Source organism: Trichosurus vulpecula, chromosome 6 (assembly GCF_011100635.1).
Source record: "Trichosurus vulpecula isolate mTriVul1 chromosome 6, mTriVul1.pri, whole genome shotgun sequence".
Taxonomy (NCBI): domain Eukaryota; kingdom Metazoa; phylum Chordata; class Mammalia; order Diprotodontia; family Phalangeridae; genus Trichosurus; species Trichosurus vulpecula.
In genome coordinates this window covers 50,356,628-50,379,566 of record NC_050578.1, presented here as the reverse complement: position 1 = coordinate 50,379,566, position 22,939 = coordinate 50,356,628, and the positions used below count along the sequence as shown (strand labels likewise).

Here is a 22,939-nt window from a genome sequence, read left to right as displayed (position 1 = left end):
ACAAGGTTAGACCCATCCTATAGCCTAAGGTACCTTTGAATCACTCAGTTCACAAGCGTTTATCAATGCCTGACTAGGCACTGCCTTAAGCATTGGGTATACAAAGTAAAACATAAACAAACAAACAAATAAATAAGCAAAACAAATAAATAAATTAAGATTACTTTGATTACTGTATAAATGACTTCTGGGCTCACATTTAATGGACCAGTTAAATTTATATGTCTCCAGAAAAAAAGAAAGTTTTGTAGCTTCTTACATTATAGCAAAATACGAAAGCCTATAACCCTAACCTTTTGCTATTGTATCTCATTCTCCCTTTGAGGTTCGTTAAAGTCAGGATTCATAGCACTTGAGAAATTCCTTATTACTTTAATTTCTGCTAGTGAGAAAACTAAAAGGAATTCTTTAGAAATTATATTTTCTATCTTGAATTGAATTAAATACTAAGACATATCAAGTTCAATAAGTTACTTCCCCTCTCTGCACCTTAATTTCCTCATCTGAAAAGTAAGGAGTTGGACAGAATGATCTCTGAGGTCTGTGATCCTTTAACAAGATCATTTTTTCATGCATTGCTTGAGGTAGCGTGTGATAGGAGGAGCATCAGCCAGAGATTCTGAAGATCAAGAATTGAAGTCCCATTTCTGTCACTCTTTAACTATGTGACCTTGACTTTAATTGCATCCCCTGTAAAAGGTAGGTGACATCTGTGCTCACTATCTCCCAGAGCTCTAGTGATCAATCACAAAACTAAAAAGATAGAACGAATGAATGTAAAGGGCTTGCAGCCAGAAAATGACATAATAAATCTGAGCTTTTGTTCATTGTGTTAGAATCACATTTCATATCATATTTGATATTCCCTTGCTTTTTCAGATTTATCACTTCCCTCTTCTTTTCTATATCTTCCTCTTCTTGCCTATACATCTTTTCCCCCATAGTGTACATAGATGCACATATTATCCAAGTCAGTCAGTAACTTTTGTTGTCTTTAGTTTTCAAAGTAATCCCTTAAAGACACCACTGATAAATGAGATTCAGAAACATTGGAATTCTGCACTTCAGGAGAAATCATCTTGGAACATCATTATAATTTATTTCCTCCCCTTACCCCCACACACCACCAATCTATCCCAAAGAATGAGCCCAAGTACACATGGTGATTTCTAATTGTGAGTGGTTTTTTAAACATTATTCAGTGAAAACTTCTGATGAGTACTTTATGATTTGAAGAGTAGAGACCCATAAAGATGGGCCTGCAATTCATCTTTCTGGCCAGTAACTCTATCATGAGGATTGGAGAAGTCTGCTTGAGGTTTCTATCTATCAAGCTTCCTTTTTTCAGAACATAGAACAAAAGTGCCCCCCTACCCCCTAAACATCTTTCCTCCCTCCTCCCTGCCCCCAACCCAGCTATCCACCCAAGTACTTAATTCCTTTGAAAATAGGATTCACATGTTTCTGATTCATTTACACTTCATTTGCTAAATTGTTGTTTTGCAAGAGACATTTGATGTCTCATACAACTTTTTGATGCCTCACTTCCCCCCTTAAAAATAGGGCACATCCTTCCAAAGGAAAACAAACACAATTACCCTCCCCCTTAAAAAGACATTATAGTCATTGAAGAAACAACATAATTTCCAGAGAAGTTTGAACTTAGTCCAACACTTGTATCCCTGTTTTCTTTTAAGATGGATATATAAAATCTCCAATACTTTAGATTTCTATGGTTAATGTTTTTATCAGGTTGGATGATCCTTTTCTGATGCAGATAAAAATCCCCTCTCACCTTAGCAGAGCATAGACTTTTAGGGCTAAAATTAATCTCAGAAACCATCTTGATTAAGAAGAACAGCATTGTATTTGAAAAGACTCCTCTCCCCTCTCCTCTCCTCTCCTCTGCCCTTCCTTCCCTTCTCCTCTCCTCTCCCTTCCCCTCCCCTCCTCTCGTCTCCTCTCCTCTCATCTCCTCTCCTCTCCTCTCCTCTCCTCTCCTCTCCTCTCCTCTCCTCTCCTCTCCTGTCCTCTCCTCTCCTGTCCTCTCCTCTCCTGTCCTCTTCTCTTCTCTCCTCTCCTCTCCTGTCCTCTCCTCTCCTCTCTTCTCTTCTAGTTCTAGAGGAATCCCCTCTCCCCTCCCCTGCCCCCTCTTCCTTCACCTCCTCTCATCTCCTCTCCTCTCCCTTCCCCTCATCTCCTCTCCTCTCCCCTCCCCTCATCTCCTCTCCTCTCTTCTCTTCTCTTCTCTTCTCTTCTCTTCTCTTCTCTTCTCTTCTCTTCTCTTCTCTTCTCTTCTCTTCTCTTCTCGTTCTTCTCATCTCTTCTCCTCTCCTCAGACAGTTGATATGACTATTTCATGACAATGTAAGTAGATAATACCATACCTAGAATTTAAACCTAAGTATTCTGGTATTCAAAACTTTTTTATTTTATGATTTTATCCTCAGCATCATCCACTAAATCCTCTTCTGAAATATCATCATGACAAAGAGGTAATCCAGGTCCTAGAATATTCTCCCTTGAGCATGAGTTCTAGCAAGTCCTAATCAAAACATGAAATCATAGAGTCGGATACTTGAAGGGGACCTTGATGGCAAAACAGTCCAGTCCACAGATAAAAAGAATCCCTATTATAATAAAGCTGCTGATAAAGGTTTGTCCAGGATCTGCTAGAGATGAATCATCCCTTGAGTTTCCTAGATTTTGGAGCTGGAAGGGGACTTGGATGTTAACAAATCCAAACCCCTCATTTTTAACGAATAGGGAAACTAAGGCCATGAGAGTTTAAGGACTTGCCCAAGGTCACATAGGCAATAAGAAGTGGAGCCAGGATTTGAATTCAGTCCCTCTGGCTCCAAATACCATGCTTTTTTCCACTATACACTACTTATGGATGTTCTTCATTGTTAGGAATATTTTTCTGACATCAAGCCTAAAATAGGCATTGTTACAACTTCAGTCCATGGCTTCTTGCTCTTCTCTCTGGGGCCAAAAAGAAGCAATCAAATTTATCCTCTGCATGACAATCTTTCATGTACTTGGACCACTTTGAAAGGTTTTAAGTACAGCCTTGGCAATAGGTGATACATGTACAGCCAAAGACTAGCCTGTCAAGGTGTGGAGAGACTCGGCACCAAAGGAGACCATAAGGTGAGTAATATCTCATTCACAGTACATTTTGAACTCTCTTCTAAGTTATTGAAGGATTATGGTCAATGTCCCAATGTTGTGGTCCATGGCCCAGGCCTACTTGAAGTTCCATGAACAATTCCTATCTCTGAGAGACCCTCTGTGCGGGCTGCCTTCCATATCTGCATCCTCACCTCCAACTTCTAGTTTTCTTCACTTCCTTCAAGCCCTAACTCAAAATCTACCTTTGGTGGTAGGTCTTTCCTGGTCCCTACCATTTACCCCAAAAGATCATAATATCTTCCCCTTTCAGACTACCTTAGGCTTACTTGGCATACATATATTAGATCAGGTAGGTAGTACAGTAGATAGAGATCTGGACCTGGAATCAGGAAGAAATCAGTTCAAATCAGACACTCCCTAGCTATGTGACAATGGGCAAGTCATTTAACCTCAGTTTCAACGTCTGTAAATTGGGGATAATTATACACCTACTTCACTGGGTTGTTGTGAGAATCAAATAAGATAATGATTTTATGTGCACAATGCCTGGCACATAGTAAATGTTAACTAACATAAATGTTAGTTATTATTATATCTTGTACACACCTGGATATTTATATGTTGTCTCCTTTATTAGAATGTATGCTCCCTGTGGACTGGGACTGTTATATTTTGGTTTGATTTTTTGGTCTTTTTTGGTATTTCTAGTGTTTACCACAGTAGCTAAGTAGCACAGGTCATTTGAGAACCCTGTACCATATATAAAGGTCAGCTCTGGTGATAACAATGTCTTTCAGGAGTGAATAATCATTTACAATCAGGTGTGTGTGAGAGAGACGCAAAAATGAAATGGAGCACTCTGGTGCATTGATGAGTCGCTACTGATTATCCCAAAAATAAAATTGTTCCAAGAAATAGGGGCACTGCTGTGTCTAGGATCAATGCTAAAAGTGGCTTTTCTTAGCTTAAGAACAAATACTGATATGATTTTTTTCTGGTACAAAGTATACATGCATAATGCATGCATGCACACACATGCACTGTATATGTATAAATATACACATGTATACACATACACATATATGCCAGTATATATACATACACACATATGTATATGTGTGTATGTGTGTATGTGCATGTGTGTGTGCGTGCACAATGACAGTCTCATTAGGATACATTAGAAACATCAGATAACACAAAATGACAGAACTCAGAATTGAGAGGGAACTCAGATTATCTGTGCATAAAATTACTTCCCTCATAGCTTCTACAACATATCTGACAAGTGATCATACAATGCTGCTACTTACAGACCTTCTGGAAGTATTTTTTCCCAGTTCTGTAACAGATTTAAATATTAGGCAGTTGTTTTTCCCCTTATAATAAGACTATTCCTGCCTTTCTGAAATTTCCTACCATTTCCACTAGTTCTCCTCCCTGTGGTCAGACAGAACAAACAAGTCTAATTGTCTCTCTTACATCACATCCCTGAAAATACAAAAAGATAGCCCTTTTATGGCATGCACAACCTTTTACTTCTTGAGGCTAAATGTTCTCAATCCCATCAGTCCACCCTAACAGAGTAGTACGTGTGGACTCCTCATCATTATGGTGTTCCTCTGGGATGCATCTTAGTGTGTCAATGTCCTTCCTAAAATGTGGCACCTAGAACCAAACTCAGCACTCTAGATGTGATCTAACTAAAGCAGAGAACAGTGGGACTATGACCACCTTCTTTTTGGTTCATTAGACCTCTCTTATTGTGGCCTGGGATGACATTAGTTTCTTTGGCTGCCAAATTACACTGGCATATTGTGTAATGGTTTTATATTGACGTGATAGCTTGATAATCTCTTAAAAAAAGACCAAAACCTCCGAATTTTTCCAGGTGAACTGTGGTCTAGTTATGACTCTCTACTCACGTCCACCACCTGCCATCTTGTACTTGAATGGCAGAATTTTTGAAGTTACAAGACTTTGTATTTATCCTGATCAGATTTCATCTCATTAGATATGTCCCATCATTATGTTTGGATACTGTCTCTTTTATTCAAAACATTAGCTATCCCTTGAAAATTTTTTCCTTTTATCTTTTCTTCCTTGCTTCCTTCCTTCCTTCCTTCTTCCCTCCTTCCCTTCTCTCTCTCTCTCTCTCTCTCTCTGCTTTCCTTTGCCGACCTATGTTTTCAGCATTGTGAAGAGTTCCCTAAAAAGAACTGTCTCTGTGAACACTGATCAACATTTGTTCTGTGGCTTATAGTCTTGGAGTGCTGTGTAGGCCATGAAAAGGTTAAGTGATTTTCCCTGGGTCATAAAATCAGTATGGATAGATAAAAGGCAGGACTGGCAGCTTTCTATCATATGCAAATGTGATAAGCATGAAAACTATAACTTTTATCATGATGCAGTCATTGATAAAAATGTTGACTATGAGTACCAAGGTTGTCACTGTGTATCTTGCTCCAGATAATAATGATAACAACAACAATTATAGTAATAATAACTGGCAATTATATAGTGTTTTAGATGTGCAAAGCACTTCACAAACATCTCATCTTCACAACAACCCTGGAAGTTACATGCTACTGTGACACCCATTTTACAGGTGAGGCAATTGAGGAACAGAGAGGTTAATTGATTTGTCCAGTGAGATGAGATTCAATCCTAGTTTTTCTTAACTTGATGTCCAACACATTCTTTGGGCCACCTGACTGATATTGACCTATTAATCATTAATCTTTGTGACTAATCATTCAATCAGTTCTGAATTTATTTAGGTATATTGTCATGGAGTTTATTTTTTTGTTAAATTTAGGTGGTAATCACAGTTTTCTTTCAGAGAATGCTGTATACCTAATCTTACTTGTTCTCAATAGTCTACGATATAAACTAGTACCAATTTTTATATTTCTAGAAAATGGTCAAAAAGAGGTTATGAGACTTTGGGAAAATGGGAGGTCCATTAAAGTCAAAACAAATATTTATCAGAGGAAGACACATAACCAGAGGGAGAATCAAAACAGAGGGTTCTAAGTACTTGTCTCATCACTAGGACAATATGCTGGACCTTTTTGAAAAAAAAATTAATTAATTTTTTGTTTTCATCATTCACTTCCATAAGCTTTTGAGTTCCAGATTTTCTCCCCATCCTTCCCCTCCTTTCACCCCAAGACAGCATGCAATCTGATATAGGCTCTACATATATTCATGTTAAACATATTTTCACATTAGTCATGTTGTAAAGAAGAATTAGAACTAATGGAGAAACCAAGATAGAGAGAGAGAGAGAGAGAAAGAGAGAGAGAGAGAGAGAGAGAGAGAGAGAGAGAGAGAGAGAGAGAACAAATAGTATGCTTCGATTTGCATTTACACTCCATAGTCGTGCTGGACTTTTTAATGCAGAATGCTCAGGGTCACAGAATTTTGGTGCCCTCTTAGGTAATAGAGATCTTTTGAGGGGGGGGGGGGCTTTTGGGGAGAGCTCTCTGATCTGAATCAAGATATTAGGGGGGAAAAGGGTTCCTTTTTTGTTCATTCCTGCCAGCCTCTGAATGTCAACAGCATGAATTTGTGCAGCTGTTGGAAAGACTGGAAGAAGACATCAACATGTCTGTAAACAACATTTTCTCATTTTGTCTCTCTATCTTCGTTTTATGTCTGATTAAGCTTAATACAAATCAGAGGCTAAAAGTGAAATTCAAAAATTCAAGCAATTATTTTCTAAAATCTTATTGAACAAAGGAAAAAATGGGTTTAGTTGCTGCATTTAATTTGAACTAATTGAGGCTTTTTTTCAATTATGTTCAGGATCACATGGTAGAAAAAGGTTATTAATTCAAGACTTATATTTAGGGTTTTAGGTTTTTCTGTGTTTAATTTTATTCCTTCCCCCAAATACTGTCCATTATTCAGGACAAATAATATGTAGGAATGTGACAAGCAGATCAGATGGAATAAAAGGGGAATAAAAGTCCTTTAAGTGTCACAGGGACATTCTTGATAGGGTTAGTCCTTTCACACCTCTCCAAAATCGAGTTTAGCTACTGAATGAATTTTCAGGCTAATGAAACTGTTCATGTTTAGTAATGGAAAAAGAAGTAAAGGAACATCATGAAAGTGTTCCTGTAGGATGACCACCCATCCAGACTCTTGCAAGATTGTCCTAGTTTTGTTTTGTTTTGTTTCTGTTTAAAAAAATGGGGACAATCCCTTGTCCCGCAAGCCCTGTTTGTAGAACAATTTAACAATCTTGGAAGCTTTCTGAAGCCAGAAAAACGTCATCCACTGGGCAGGCAGTGTAATGCCTGTAGGGGACAGTCCAGCTGTGGGAATGAAAAACATTCAAAGGGGATTAGGGGGAGGGATGTGTGGAAGAAAGCAGACCTGGGGTCAAGATTGGTTCAGATCTGAAGTCTCCAAGAGAGCATCAGTGGAAGGTCAGAGGTGGCCTTGGGAGTCCAGTTGAGATGGTCTCAAGGGCCTGATGGAAATATTAATTTGTAGAGTCATGGAATTCCTTTTCATCAATATTTGATTGACTAGTAATTAGTAACTGTTCAAAAATTAAATTCCATTCCATAAACTTCCATGTACTCACAGGGCATTTCATCCACCGAGGGGGAAACTGAAAAATCTAAACCCCCTCAGATGACACAGATGACAAGTCCCTATGTCCTGCTCTAGTTTAGTAAGACATCATATGTTCTGAGCTGATTGGTGACTGTACAAACTCATCAACACACTCTATCCAGATGACTTGTACCATTCTTCCCATCCCATCCAATCATCCTCCAGGAAACCTGTGGCTACCTGACATCTTGCTATCCATCCCATTTCTATGTGTACTTCTCTCCCCATTCTTTTCTACCCTTACTCTAAGATCAGTAATCAAATCATTGCTAATTAATGTTACTCCTAAAAAGGGCATGACAATAATTGACCTTTGTTTCTATTGCCCTATGTAATTGCCCAGAGCAAAACTCCCCTTCTCTGGCCACCACTTCCTATTGTCTCACGCAATTGGAATGTAAGCTCCTTAAGGACAGGGGCTACTTTGGTTTTCCTACTTTATATCTCTAGTATTTAGAAAAGGATTGAATTGAGCAATCAATTAACCAAAGAGGTAAACCTTTGGGCCTTTGCATAATACAGCAAGACAATTTGGAAGTAATATGTCCAATAGCCAAGCAGTCAAGCTTCTGGAGCTTCCAGGCTCAAGAGCACCATGATGAAGGAAATCCTTGTGTCTGAAAAGGGAAAGGGGTAAGGGAGGGGAAAGTGAGCCGACAGGGAACTCATGACCATGATACAGGACAGTAGGAGGCCATGTACCCAACTGGGAGCTGAGACATATGGGGACAGGAACTTTTAAGACTGTGCAAAGGCAGAAATCCCTGGAGACTAGCAGAGAACTACACCTACTGGGAATTTGGTGATGAATTCCATGAAGGGGCTAAAAAAGGACTTCCAATAACCTAAGCAAACACTTATTAAACACCTACCACGTGCCAGGTTTACTGTGCTAAACACTTTAACGATATCTCATTTTATCCTCACAACCATCTTGGGAAATAGGTGCTGTGACATCTTATAGTTGAGGAAACTGAAGTAGATAAGACAGAGATTAAGTGACTTGTCCAGGGTCATATAGCTAGTAAGTGTCTGAGGCAGCATTTGAACTTGTCTTCTTGAATTCAGACCTAGCTACTCTGTCTACTATGGCACCTAACTGCCTCTACTGCTAGGAGTTATCTCTTTGCCATGTATGTATTTTTCACACATGCCTTACCACCATTTTTCTCTATATTTGAGCCCATTCTTCCCATGGATTTTTTTGTTTGTGAGAGAGTATGCTGATATTTTTGCGTGTCATTTTTTTGTACCAATTGGGATAACTATAACATATTGGAAAATACTTTTTTCTAAAAGCCAATTAAATCTTCCTGATAATCTATGAGGAACATGCCTGTTGGGAGCTCATGAATAGCAGTACTAGAACCTTAGACTCTTAGAAGCCTAAGGAAATGCCAAAGGGCATAGCATATATAGTATAAAAGACATCTACACCTCCCCCCCCAGCCCCAGATTCAGAAAATAGTAGTTTAGCAGAGATTTTTCAGTGCTTAGGTATATTTTCAAACAGGGTATGTTTTTGCTTTTTTTAGAAGACTTGGTGGTCATGCCCAAGGAGAGAAAGACAGATGGATTATACAATCTACCTACAAGACCTTGCAAAAGTTGCTTTAACTGCCTGGACCTCAATTCTCCTACCTGTAAGAGGAGGGCATTGGACTCAGTGACCTCTAAGGTTCCTTCCAGCATCTATGATCTTGCAATAACCCTTCCAGAAGTAGGACTGATGAAATCTCTTACTGCTGAACATACTGTTTTCTTAGAAGCATGCATACCCAGAGGCTCTATGGGGAACACCTCTGCCATTAAAATCTTCAGCACACTCGGAGGGTTCTTGCTGAGGACAAATGCTTCCACAAAGTTCCCTTTTCCTTTCTAGTGCTTAGTTGCTGTCCCTCTCCACTACGAGCATGAACATTTCTAATGCTATTATAAAAGGGAGCTTAAACACATACCAGATGCACTGGTGCACCTTGGGATGCGCCCAGTATGGATTCAGAGCTGTCATCACACTCATTATAGCCAGATTGGTTTTATGTATTCATGTGGTGCACACCTGTGTCTTGCTGACCATGCAGGAGGTTATAGTTGTCTTTAAATCTTTGCTCCCCTGTGTGACTTTGCAAAACCAATTCTCTTCCTTTCCTTACCAAATACAAGGTGGAGGTGACATAGGTTTTCATTATTTTTCTCTCCAACATACCACATACAGGAAGAAGTTTCCCTTCTTGAGAAAGATTCTAGAGTTACAATTAGAAGACAGTATCACTAAGGCACTAAGCCATGTACTAGTCATTCAAACTCCACTGGATTTGATTTCTTCATTTTTAAGATGTAGACAGTTGATCTACATGATCTCCAAAGTTCCTTCCAACTCTAACAGACAGATGGGTTAGGTAAAAGGCTTATTCTAAAGGTTTAATTCATCCTTTTTTTCTTTTGGTTCATACCTGTGATTTCATGTGGTAGTAGAAATGTCTGTGGGGCAGCTAGAAGGCACAGTAGATAGAGTACCAGTCCTGAAATCAGGAAGACCTGAGTTCAAATCTAACCTCAGATACTTACTACCTGTGTGACCATGGACAAGTCACTTTTGCCTCAGTTTCCTCATCTGTAAAATGAGAAGGAAATGGCAAGGTACTCCAGTATCTTTGCCAAGAAAACCCCACATAGGATCACAAAGTGTCAGACAGGACTGAAATGACTAAACGACAGAAATTTCTGTATACTTCTCAAGTCCTAGAAATTTTTTTTTTAAATAGTAAAAGAGAATAGCCAGAGGAAAAAGCCAGAGGAAAGGGTAGTGAAAAAAATAAAACAAGAAAACTTGAACAACTCGACATAGTAAAAGAAAGTGACATTTGCTATGAATTCAGTTTAATTTAACAAATACCTCAGTACCTAGTATACAGATACTATCCTAGATGCTAGAGATTTGAAGATGGGAGGTGAGACATAGTCCCTAGCTTCAAGATTACAATTCAGTAGAGGAGATGAGGCATGTAAATTTGAAAGGAAACAACACAAAATTTATAATGCAAATTAACTCTTTCTGACTCTTGCCTTTTCACTGGCTGTCTCCTACACCTGAGATGCTCCACCTACCTCCTCCCCTGGGTTTCCCTGGCTTCCTACAAGACTCAGACAACTCAATTCGCAGCTCCTACAAGACACCTTTCCTGGTCTTCCCATGCCTATTGCCCTCAATCTCATATTACCTCCCATTTACTCTATACACATTTATGTATGTATGTATGCATGCGTGCATGCATTATATAAACATTCATGAATGTATATCTACCTATATATCCACACATATATCTATATACCTATTCTCATAGCTATATGTACACACACACAAGCGCACACACACACAGACAGAGTTATCCCTTCCATATTGTGTGGGTTAGGCAGCGAAGCACTCTCATGATATGGAAAATCCATGGAAAATCTTTTGGCCCTCCTTTTGTACAAGAGAAATCTGAATTATTATGTTATTATATTAAAAATGAAATGAAATATGTTGGTATTATACAATACATTGTAGACATATATATATATAATACATACGCAATGTATTTTATGCATTTCTGAGTTTTTAGACATTTTTCTGTGTCATCTGCGGTTTCTACAAAACTCCCCCCAAATTCCCATTTAATTTCTTATGCTGACCCATGGTATATCAAACCTATAACAGGGAAAGTCACAATAAGAAGGGCTAACACACATACACACATATGCACAAGCATACACACATGCACACATAGACACACAGAGTATATCCTAAAAGTCTTAGTGAAGTTTGAAGACTTTTGAGATGCCGTGTATATCTCTTATGTAGCTAGTTGTTTGCTTGCTGTCTCCCCCACTAGAATATGAGCTGCTTGAGGGCAGGAGCTGTGTTTGTCTTCTATTATATCCCCGGAGCTGAGCATATTGCCTCACACATTGTAAGCCTTTAATGAATGCATGTTGACTTGATTTGTAAATACTGTGGGTTTAGAAATAAAGCCATAGGACTGAAAGTGAAGTTTCTCGAAGCATACCTTCTTATTTTAGTGGTAGGTTCATTTATATTGTGTGTTTATAATAACTTGACTTCTCCAAAGTAAATCTTTGGAGGGCCACTGTTTTTCAAGATACGTAGCAAGAAAGTCATCTCTCTTGGTTGCTTATTTTTCATGGTGTTACAGAAATGTCACCTTATCAAGAAAGTCTGGCCACAAACCCAACATTAAGCAAATTAAGGTCATCAACTCCATGTAAGCCAACAGTAATTGACTTGAGTTATTATTTGCCATCTTGGGCTGGGCTTTGTTTAGAGTGGATGTAAACACTAACACTTCTCTGATCTTAACTGAAGACTGTACTATTGAGTCCAAGAATCTTTCCAGACTAATAGTTCATTGGTTCTTCACTAAAATATGGGCCAGATTTTTGAGGAAACAGGTGAAATGAGTAGATAATACTTGAAAGAAATCCATTATGATAGGGGGAAACTCATTCTCCATACCCAACCTGTGTTGAAAATTCGGTTCTATTCAGTGAATTTCATTAAGTGATCACCATGTGTAAAGCACTTGAAAATATTTTAAGTAGCAATTAAAGAATACTGTTAGATCCTGTTTAACTATTTTCCCTGCCAATGTTACATTCTGATGTAAGCTTAGATTCATAACTAGAAGGCACTTTATATTAGGAAACACATGTTTTTCTATGTGTAAATTGGTGGTATAGGGTAACCTCATCTGAAGAAAAAATCACCACATACAAAAGCAATGAAGTCTAATGGGGGCGGGGGAGGGGGAGTTGGATAGCAGAAATGATTCCTTTCCCCTAAAAAAATAACTAAAGAAAGTTTATTGTCCAAGTAATCAACTCCTAAATGGAAAAAATACAATCACAAGGGCTCAGTTGTGTGACAGTAATTTCTCTCTTCTTTTCATATGGAAGAAAGTTAGGTTACCTTTTGGAAAGTCATCCTAGAAAGGAAATACTGACTATAACCTTCTACCTGTACTGCTGAGAAAGCAAGAACTAATTTGGAAGCTAGAGATATAGCTCTGTGAAACCCCATAGCTACTATTGGCATTGTTAATGCAAATCTGCTAGGTGGGAGAAAAGAGCCAAGCCTTTGTTGAAGCCATAAGGAATCATAGGATTTTGCATGGGAAGAGTCCTTGAAGGTAATATAGTCCAACTCCTTTATTTAGCAGATGAAAAAGTGGAGGACCAGAAAAATTAAATAGTTATTGCCCAAAGTCATACAAATAGCATGCTATCAGAGGCAGATTTTTGAACCCATGTTCAAAACTATAGTGTTCTTTCCACTGTACAAGGCTGACTCAGAAAAAAAAAAATTAGGAATTCTTGCAGATGAGGAAAGCAGAAAGTTACATCTAGATATTAGGTTCTTTAAATCTTGTTCTACATAAGCAGCATCTTTAAATCATTTTTAAAAATTGATTATTTTAAGTTATTTAAACAAAGTGTTCCATTTTAGTTTTTTGTTGTTTTTAAGGCATTTGTTGGAAAATGTAATGTCTCTGGTCCCGATTTCTAGCTATAGTTGGTACCTGGTTATTTAAATCATAAACCACATTCATTAGAAAACTCTTCACGTGGTTGGGGTCACTACTCAACTATATTTAGGGTACTAAATGTAGATAAACTACCCAAAGAAGAAATAATTAGCCTTTTGAATGCTGAAAATAAAGTCCTAAATTTATGAAGCTATGATAGCCAAAATTATTGTTGGCTATTAGAACTGTGAATAAGAAAGAAAAGTTGCAATAATCATATAGGTACATATCAAGTTGAATGTCCAGATTCTCAAATAAATTGAAGAATCCCACTAAAAATGCAATATATTCATCTTTAACTTTCTATTAAATTGATGGATTTTTAAAAAGCTTTTTTCCCTTTTCTTTCTTTTTTCTTTTTGCTACGTGTAAAACACTAGGATTACAAATAGAATATTAAGATGTCCTTATTTTCAAGCACTTCATATTGTAATGGGGGAAGAGAAGTCATTTGAAAGCTGCAAAGTTTTCAGTGAAGTTTGGGTCTGTAGAGGAACTTAAGCCAGTTGGAGGAATAAATCTGTGTTTTCTTAACAGAGTGACACAACTATTAGAGGTATAGCTCTCCGGAAGGAGGATGTGGGAGTTTCAGCATGTAGTCAATCACTTTGCAATCTTTATCATTTGTCATTACTCAAACTTATTCTTGCAATGACTGCAAGCCTTGCACATGTCCCCATGATGATGCAGAATTGTTATGGAATTGAGTTCCATCATGAGAATATATAATTATTGTTTCTTTTTGGTTTATTTCAAACAGAGACATCTTGTAGTTAATGAGGAAGCATTGTAAATGATAATACCTCCTGTCCTCCCCAAATAGCAAACCCAGCTATAAAATAGTAGTGTGTCAAGGTAACACTTTGATCTTTTTAGACATAGATGGTATTGTTGACAGCCTGAACATCTCTGGCTTCAAAGAAGCATAAAAATCTATTCTTAGGAATGTTTGGCCCCTATCGTCATATTCCTATCCATGATGAGAAGATATGTGCGACCTTGAGAAGGCTCCACAGTAACAAATGTGTTCGCAATAGGTAAGGCTTCATTTGTTTCAGAATCAATCATTTATTCAATTGAACAGTTAACATTCATTAAGTGCCTACTCTGTGCCAGGCACTGTGCTAAGCTCTGGAAGGTTACAAAATGAACAGGTTGAAATGGGTCAACATTGTAGAACTATATCAGAGAATAGTAAAAACTTATGGTAAAATGATAGTGACAGCAATGGGGAGGCAGCATGATGTAATGCCTGGAGAGAGGGCTTAGGAGACAGGAAGATTTGGGTTCAAAACTAACTTCTGGCTCTACAATCTTGGACAAGCTATTTAATCACATAGTATCCTGGATAAAAAAGACTATAAATTGTAGAGAAGGCATCAACTTGCACGAGTAAAGGGAGTTCACTCCTCTTGGAGTCCTCTAACCCAATGAAATCACATCACTAGTCTTCATTCCCCCCATTGACAAACTCACAATTGGTTAAGAAATTACCATTCATTTTCCATTTTCAATGCAAACAATAAACAATAATCTCAGTGTTTACATATTGTAGCCACAAGTTTAACACTTCCCAGGCCCTTTCCCCAGTAAACTAATTTGAGTTCTTATTGTGTGGCATATGGAAGGAAAAGTCAGAGCACAAGGACAGAGGAAATTCATATAAAGTAAACAACATGGTATTGTGGCAAATGCCACTTATTGACTTGTGATTCAACATCTGTGCAAATTTCCAGACAAAAGCTGGGCTAGATCATTCAAAAGAATAAAAGTATCAGGCGAGAGGACAGACCACTTGGCTTCTGTGACCATTATGCTAATGTCTCAGCCTTGCAAGCATGGTACATTTTGTGATGACATCACAAATGTGTTAGCAATCCAAAAGAGAACAGATGAAAGGAATTGGGCTCCCAGTCCCACCACCCGCATTGATGCAGTGACCAATACATTTCAGGAAAGGTCAGATGTTTTGTGACAAGATTAAAACAAAATAATCTAAACACAAACCAGGCTCAGAGTGTGTCACTTTCCCTTTATCCCATTGGCGTCTACATCCTGGCCAAAAAGTGAGCTCCCCTTTGCCTCTTGGTCTTGGCCCCTGTTCATTGCTAAGGAGCCCCAGATGTACTGGCTCTGGCTCCCCCTTTAACACCTACATGTCTGGCCTCACATTCCAACAGCCTTTGTAGGGAATATGGCCTTTAGAAATGATGGGGGATGGGGAAGGAAGGAAAGTGGAAGACTATTGCCAAGAAAACTGAGTTCCCCCTAAGGAAGAGAACTTGTCTATCTTGGCCCAATGCAACTCAAGTGAAAGTTTGGTGACTATAAAGATTAAGCAACCAAACGGAGAGAGAAGAGAGAGAGAGAGAGAGAGAGAGAGACAGAGATAGAGACAGAGAGACACAGAGAGACACAGAGAGACAGAGAAGACCCAGAGACAGAGACAGAGAGACAGACACACAGAGAGAGAGAGAGAGAGACAGAGAGAGAGACAGAGAGAGAGAGACAGAGAGAGAGAGAGAGAGAGAGAGAGAGAGAGAGAGAGAGAGAGAGAGAGAGAGAGAGAGGTTCATCATTGAAAATAGAATTAAGTGGTTGGGAGTGTAACATGCTCTGTTTGCTTCGCAATTAAAGGAAGAAATCATGGAAAAATGACCAGAAATATACTCGTCTTTTTATTTATACAAAACTGCTAAAATCCCCACCAAAAAACCCCAAAGTCCTTTTCTGGTCATGAATGGTGAAACTGGGAAGTCCAATGACTTGGAAATTAAATTATTAGAATAGGCAGAAAGAAGGGGCACTGTTACGAAAGCCAGATGGATTCAAGGTGGAAAAAAGCAATTCATGAAATGATTTGCATGGTACTGGTAGGACTTTGTTATCCACTGAATTCAGGCTAGCTAGAGATGAGAAGTGCTTAACATTTCTTAATTGCTTATCTTCTCTCAGGAATACTTAACATGTAAATCTGAGAATAAACTTTATTCTTTTCAGTGCAAAACCAGGTTTGTTTGTTTGTTTGATTGTTTGTTTTTCCCATTTAACTAATTGAATGTTAACTCAGCAGGCCAACAGAGAAGAGTGGAAGAACCATCCTATACATCAAATTGCTCTCAGGAAGTGAATTAGGCCTTAGTTAATGCAAAGCTTTAGTACTCCCTCTCCAACATTTGCAATTTTCCTTTTCCATCTAACAAGACATCATAAATAAATAAACAAATAAAAAAACAAACAAATAAATGAATGAATAAATGAATGAATGAATGAATAAATAAACCACAGATATGTATATATATGTATGTATGCATGTGTGTGTATGTATGTATGTATATGGCTAACATGCAAATCTGAGAGGTATGAGGAACTTGTTGGAATCCCTTAACCACACCCCTCCTGAGCTTCCTATTTTCCCTCTAATTTTGACTGTGTTAGATTTGTTTGTGCAAAAGCCTTTTGAATTTCATGTAATCAAAATTATTATTTTATTTCCTGTGATCCTCTTTTTTGTTTAGTCATACACTGTTCCCTTCTCCATAGATCTGACAGATACATTTTTTCCATGCTCCCCTAATTTGCCTCTGATATCTCCCTTTATGTCTTAATTATTTATCTGTTTTGACCTTAACATAGTATATGGTATGGATGTTGGTCTATATCTAGTTTCTGCCAAACTCTTTTCCAGTTTTCTCAATGGGTTTTCTGAAATGTTGAGTTCTTACCCCCAAAACTTGGATCTTTGGGTTTAGCAAACAGTAGATTACCATGGTCATTTATTATTATGTATTATATATCTAATCTATTCCACTGATCCACCACTCTTATTTTTTTTCTAGTACCAGATTGTTTTAATGATTATTGCTTTGTAATGTAGTTTGAAATCTGAAATTGCTAGGCCTCCTTCCTTCACATTTTTTAAAATTGATATTCTTGACCTTTTATTCTTCCAGATGGATTTTATTACAATTTTTTCTAGCCCTACAAAATACTTCTTTCATAGTTTGATTGGTATGGCACTGAATAAACAAAGTAACTTGGGTAGAATTGTAATTTTAATTACATTGGTTCAGCCTACCCAGGAGCAGCTAACATTTCTCCAATTGTTTGGATCTGTCTCTATTTGTGTGAAAAGTGTTTTGTAATTGTGCTCATATAATCCCTGGGTTTGCTTTGGCACGTAGACTACCAAGTATTTTATATTGTCTGCAGTTATTTTAAGTGGAATTTATATTTTTATTTTTTGCTAATGGGTTTTGTTGGTAGTGTGTAGAAATACTGATGATTTTTGTGTTTGTTTTATATCCTGCTTTGCTGAAGTTGTTAATTGTTTCAAATAGTTTTTTTTAGTTGATTCTTTATTAAATGTATTTTTATTGCATTATGGTCTGAAAAGTGATTTAATATTTCTGTTTTTCTGCATTTGGTTGTGAGGTTTTTATTCCCTCATACATGGTCAGATTTTGTGAAAGTACCATGTACAGCTGAGAAAAAGTTATACTCCTTTTTATTCTTGTTCAGTGTTCTCCAAATGTCTAGCATATCTAACTTTTACAAAATTCTATTCATCTCTTTGATTTCTTTCTTATTTATCGTTAGATTTATTTAGATCTGAGAGGGGACAGATGAGGTCCACCACTAGTCAATTTTCTCCTCTAATTAATTTGTTTCCCTATATTTTGCAGTTTCTTCTATTCTTTTTTTCATTCTTTTGATTTTTTTTTATTGTTTCTTGATGTCTCATGGAGTCATTAGCTTTCACTTGCCCAACTGTAATTTTTAAGGAATTATTGTCTTCAATGAGCTTTTGTATCGCTTTTTTTTCTGTCTGGCCAAATAACATTTTAAAGATTTATTTTCCTCAGTGAATTTTTGTACCTTTTTCCATTTTGCTAATTCAATTTATTTTTTTAAATTTATTTATTTAACATATTTAGTTTTCGGCATTGATTTTTCACAAGAGTTTGAATTACAAATTTTCTCCCCATTTCTACCCTCCCCTCCTCCAAGATGGCGTATATTCTGGTTGCCCTGTTCCCCACTTAGCCCTTCCTTCTGTCACCCCACTCCCCTCCCATCCCCTTTTACCTTCCTTTCTTGTAGGGCAAGATAAAATTCTATGCCCCATTGCCTGTGTATCTTATTTTCTACTTGCATGCAAGAACTTTGTTTTTGTTTTTGAACATCTGTTTTTAAAACTTTGAGTTCCAAATTCTCTCCCCTCTTCCTTTCCCACCCACCCTCCCTAAGAAGTCAAGTAATTCAACATAGGCCACATGTGTATCATTATGTTTAACTCTTCCACAATACTCATGTTGTGAAAGACTATATTTTTCTCCTTCCCAGCCCATCCCCCTTTATTGAATTTTCTCCCTTGACCCTGTCCCCTTTTGAAAGTGTTTGTTTTTGATTACCTCCACCCCCATCTGCCCTCCCCCTCCATCATCCCCCCCCTTTTTTATCTTCTTCCCTCTTTTTTCCTGTGGGGTAAGATACCCAATTGAGTATGTATGGTATTCCCTCCTCAGGCCAAATCTGATGAGAGCAAGATTCACTCATTCCCCCCTCACCTGCCCTCTCCCCTCCTCCCACAGAACTGCTTCCTCTTGCCACCTTTATGCGAGATAATCCACTCCATTATATCTCTCCCTCTCTCCCTCTCTCATCCCTTAATTTGATTTTATTTCTTTTAGATATCTTCCCTTCATCTTCAACTCACCCTGTGTCTGCTCTCTCTCTCTCTCTTTCTCTCTTTATATATATATACACATACATATATACATACATACACATTCACGTATATATATATATATGTATATATATATGTGTGTGTGTGTGTGTGTCTATATATATATATATATACATATATGTATATATATGCATATTCCCTTCAGCTACCCTAATACTGAGGTCTCATGAATCATACTTGTCATCTCTCCATGTAGGAATGTAAACAAAACAGTTCAACTTTAGTAAGACCCTTGCAATTTCATTTTCTTGTTCTTTTTCTTGATTACCTTTTCATGCTTCTCTTAATTCTTATGTTTGAAAGTCAAATTTTCTATTCAGCTCTGGTCTTTTCACTGAGAAAGCTTGAAAGTCCTTTATTTTATTGAAAATCCATATTTTGCCTTGGAGCATGATACTCAGTTTTGCTGGGTTGGTGATTCTAGGTTTTAATCCTAGCTCCATTGACCTCCAGAATATCGTATTCCAAGCCCTTCGATCTCTTAATGTAGAAGCTGCCAGATCTTGGGTTATTCTGATTGGGTTTCCATGATACTCAAATTGTTTCTTTCTGGCTGCTTACAGTATTTTCTCCTTGATCTGGGAGCTCTGGAATTTGGTGACAATATTCCTAGGAGATTTCTTTTTGTGATCTATTTGAGGAGGAAATCGATGGATTCTTTCAATTTGTATTTTGCCCTGTGGCTCTAGAATATCAGGGCATTTCTCCTTGATAATTTCTTTAAAGATGATATCTAGGCTCTTTTTTTGATCATGGCTCTCAGGTAGTCCAATAATTTTTAAATTATCTCCCCTGGATCTATTTTCCAGGTCAGTGGTTTTTCCAAGGAGATATTTCACATTGTCTTCCATTTTTTCATTCCTTTGGTTCTGTTTTATAATATCTTGATTTCTCATAAAGTCACTAGCTTCCACTTGCTCCAATCTACATTTTAAGCTAGTGTTTTCTTCAGTGGTCCGTTAGACCTCCTTTTCCATTTGGCTAATTCTGCCTTTCAAGGCATTCTTCTCCTCATTGGCTTTTTGGAGCTCTTTTGCCATTTGAGTTAGTCTATTTTTTAAGGTGTTGTTTTCTTCAGTGTATTTTTCAGTATTTTTTTGGGTCTCCTTTAGCAAGTCATTGACTTGTTTTTCATGGTTTTCTCGCATCCTTCTTATTTCTCTTCCCAATTTTTCCTCTACTTCTCTAACTTGCTTTTCCAACTCCTTTTTGAGCTCTTCCATGGCCTGAGACCAGTTCATGTTTTTCTTGGAGGCTTTTGGTGTAGGCTCTTGCACTTTGTTGACTTCTTTAGGCTGTATGTTTTGGTCTTCTTTGTCACCAAAGAAAGAATCCAAAGTCTGAGACTGAATCTGGGTGTGTTTTCGCTGCCTGGCCATATTCCCAACCAACTAACTTGACCCTTGAGTTTTTCAGCAGGGTATGACTGCTTGTAGACTAAAGAGTTCTATGTTCCACGTTTTGGGGGGATGCACCAGCTCTGCCACATGAGCACTCCTCCTTCCCCAAGAACCCCCAACCCAGACTGGGCTTAAATCTTGAGCAGGCTGTGCACTCCTGCTCTGATCTGCCACTTAATTCCTCCCACCAGTTGGGCCTGGGGCCAGAAGCAACAACAACTGTAGCTGCCCCACCTCCGCTGCCCCCGGGGCTGGAAGCCAAACTGTAAACTCCTTCCACTCCCGCAGCTTTTCCCACTAACCTTCTCCACTGTCTTTGGTGTTTGTGGGTTGAGAAGTCTGGTAACTGCCGCAGCTCACTGATTCAGGGCTCTAGGGCCCGCTCCGCCCAGTTCCTGGTCTGGTTGGTCCACGCTGCTCATGCTGGGCTCTGCTCCACTCCCAGCTCCCTACTCCCAGCTCCCACCTCCCAGCTCCGTGTGGGGTTGACCTCACCCAGAGACCATCCAGGCTGTCCTGGGCTGGAGCCCTGCCTCCCTCTGCTGTTTTGTGGGTTCTGCAGTTCTAGAATTGATTCAGAGCCATTTTTTATAGGTTCTTGGAGGGACTCGGTGGGGAGCTCACACTCGTCCCTGCTTTCCAGCTGCCATCTTGGCTCCTGCTAATTCAATTTCTAAGGTGTTATTTTCTTTAGCATTTTTGTCCCTCTTTTACCACTGAGCCACTAATTGTCTTCTCATAATTTTCTTCCTTTGCTTTCATTTCTGTACCTATTATTTTTCTCTACCACTCTTTTTTTATTTTGAAAGCAATTTTTAATACTTCCAGGAGTTCACTTCATTGTCTTCTTCTGAGTCCATGTCTTGATCTTCCTTGACACCATATTAACTTTTTATGGTCAGGTTCTCTTTTGTTGTTTGCACATTTTTCCACTCCTTTTTTTGTTTTAGAACTTTGTATAGTATCAGGCTCTTTTTACTGGTGTGGAAGAAAGGGCCTCTCTCTCAAGCTTCAAACTTTCATGCCCTGCTGTTTTCAGAGCTAGTTCTGGTGTTTTGGAAGTTTTTAGTGTTTCCAAGGTGGTGTGATCTGGGGAGCAGTGTAGTTACTGCTCTTTTAGTCTACAGTCTGATCCTTATCTAAGAAGGGTCTCTGATCTTTGGGGATTGCAATGGATGCTGCTCCTTGGGGCCCCTCTTCCTTTGGACCTGAAATGATACTATCCCTCAGGGTCTCTTATCCTTTGGGATCAGAAGTAATATTGCCTCTCAGGACTTCTATTCCCTCTTGACCAAAAATGCTTCTATCTGCCCTTGAATTATGACCCCAAAGTGAGTATAGGCAATGGAGTTTCCAAATAGTATCCAGTCCTGCATCCATTGTTAGCACAGAGGGACCCTGTAATCTCTTTCTCACCAGTTGCTAGGTTCCCTTACCATCTCTGGCTTAACAGCTCCCAACACTGTTGCTTCTGTCACCACCACTGGTGATAGTCCCACCACTTGTGTTTCATCCACATGGGTTTTGAGCCAGCTTCCTCCCCTATGTCACAAATCTCTCTTTCCAACTTCCTATGTTGCCTTAGGCTGGAAGAATGTTTCACTCTAACCTTTTCTTGGCTCTGTCACACCAGAATTCAATTTGAGGCATTATTTGAAATTTGTTTGGAGGGGAATGTTGGGAGAGTTCAATTGAGTGCTTCTGTACTCCACCATCTTGACTCCACCCCCAGAAGTTCAAATTATATCTTTCTGAAGCCAAAAGACCTAGCATGGTATAATAATAATAATGACAGTAGCAACTAGCATTTAGATAACATCTATAATGAGCTTACTATGTTGAATCCCAGCACTGTATATCCACAGAGCCACCTAGCTGTGTTGTATAGAAAACTGGCCTTGAAGTCATGGATATCTGTGTTCAAGAATTGACTCTATCACATACTGATTGTGTGACCCCAGACATGTCACTTATCCTTTTAGTTCCCCAGTCAACTCTCTAAGATTACAGAGCAAGTGCTGATTGGCATTGGGAGAGGAAGTTCCCTATGAGGAGTTCCCTCAACCAATAAAATGCAGACAAGTCCAGTAAAAAACAAAACTAGCCTGTTGATTTTACTCTATTCCATGGCCACACCCTTGTGATGTGTGTACTATTAGTCTGAAAGAGGATCAGACCCTAGAGTGTGAAGGGATGAGTATAAATCCATCACCACATCCATAAAACAGGACTCAAAGTACTTTCCCTCCTAGTGGTGTGTTAGTAACACCCTTTGCATATATAAACAAAAGCAAGTTTTAAGGATTACAACTAAAGGAAATCTCAAATGTTCATACCGAACTCTACAGGGAGCTCTCTGAGATATTTCTTGCTTGCATGTCCAGATCTTTACAGAAACTTTTTAGATGGACTCTCCTTGCTCTAAGTTAGGTTCAGATTTA

The 22,939-nt window shown here is 38.5% G+C and overlaps 1 protein-coding gene across 1 annotated transcript in view; it reads right to left on the bottom strand.

The window, feature by feature from the left end:
* Positions 1–22,939, bottom strand: part of DKK2 (dickkopf WNT signaling pathway inhibitor 2) — a 139,584-nt gene that overhangs the window by 8,500 nt on the left and 108,145 nt on the right. The window lies entirely within an intron of this gene.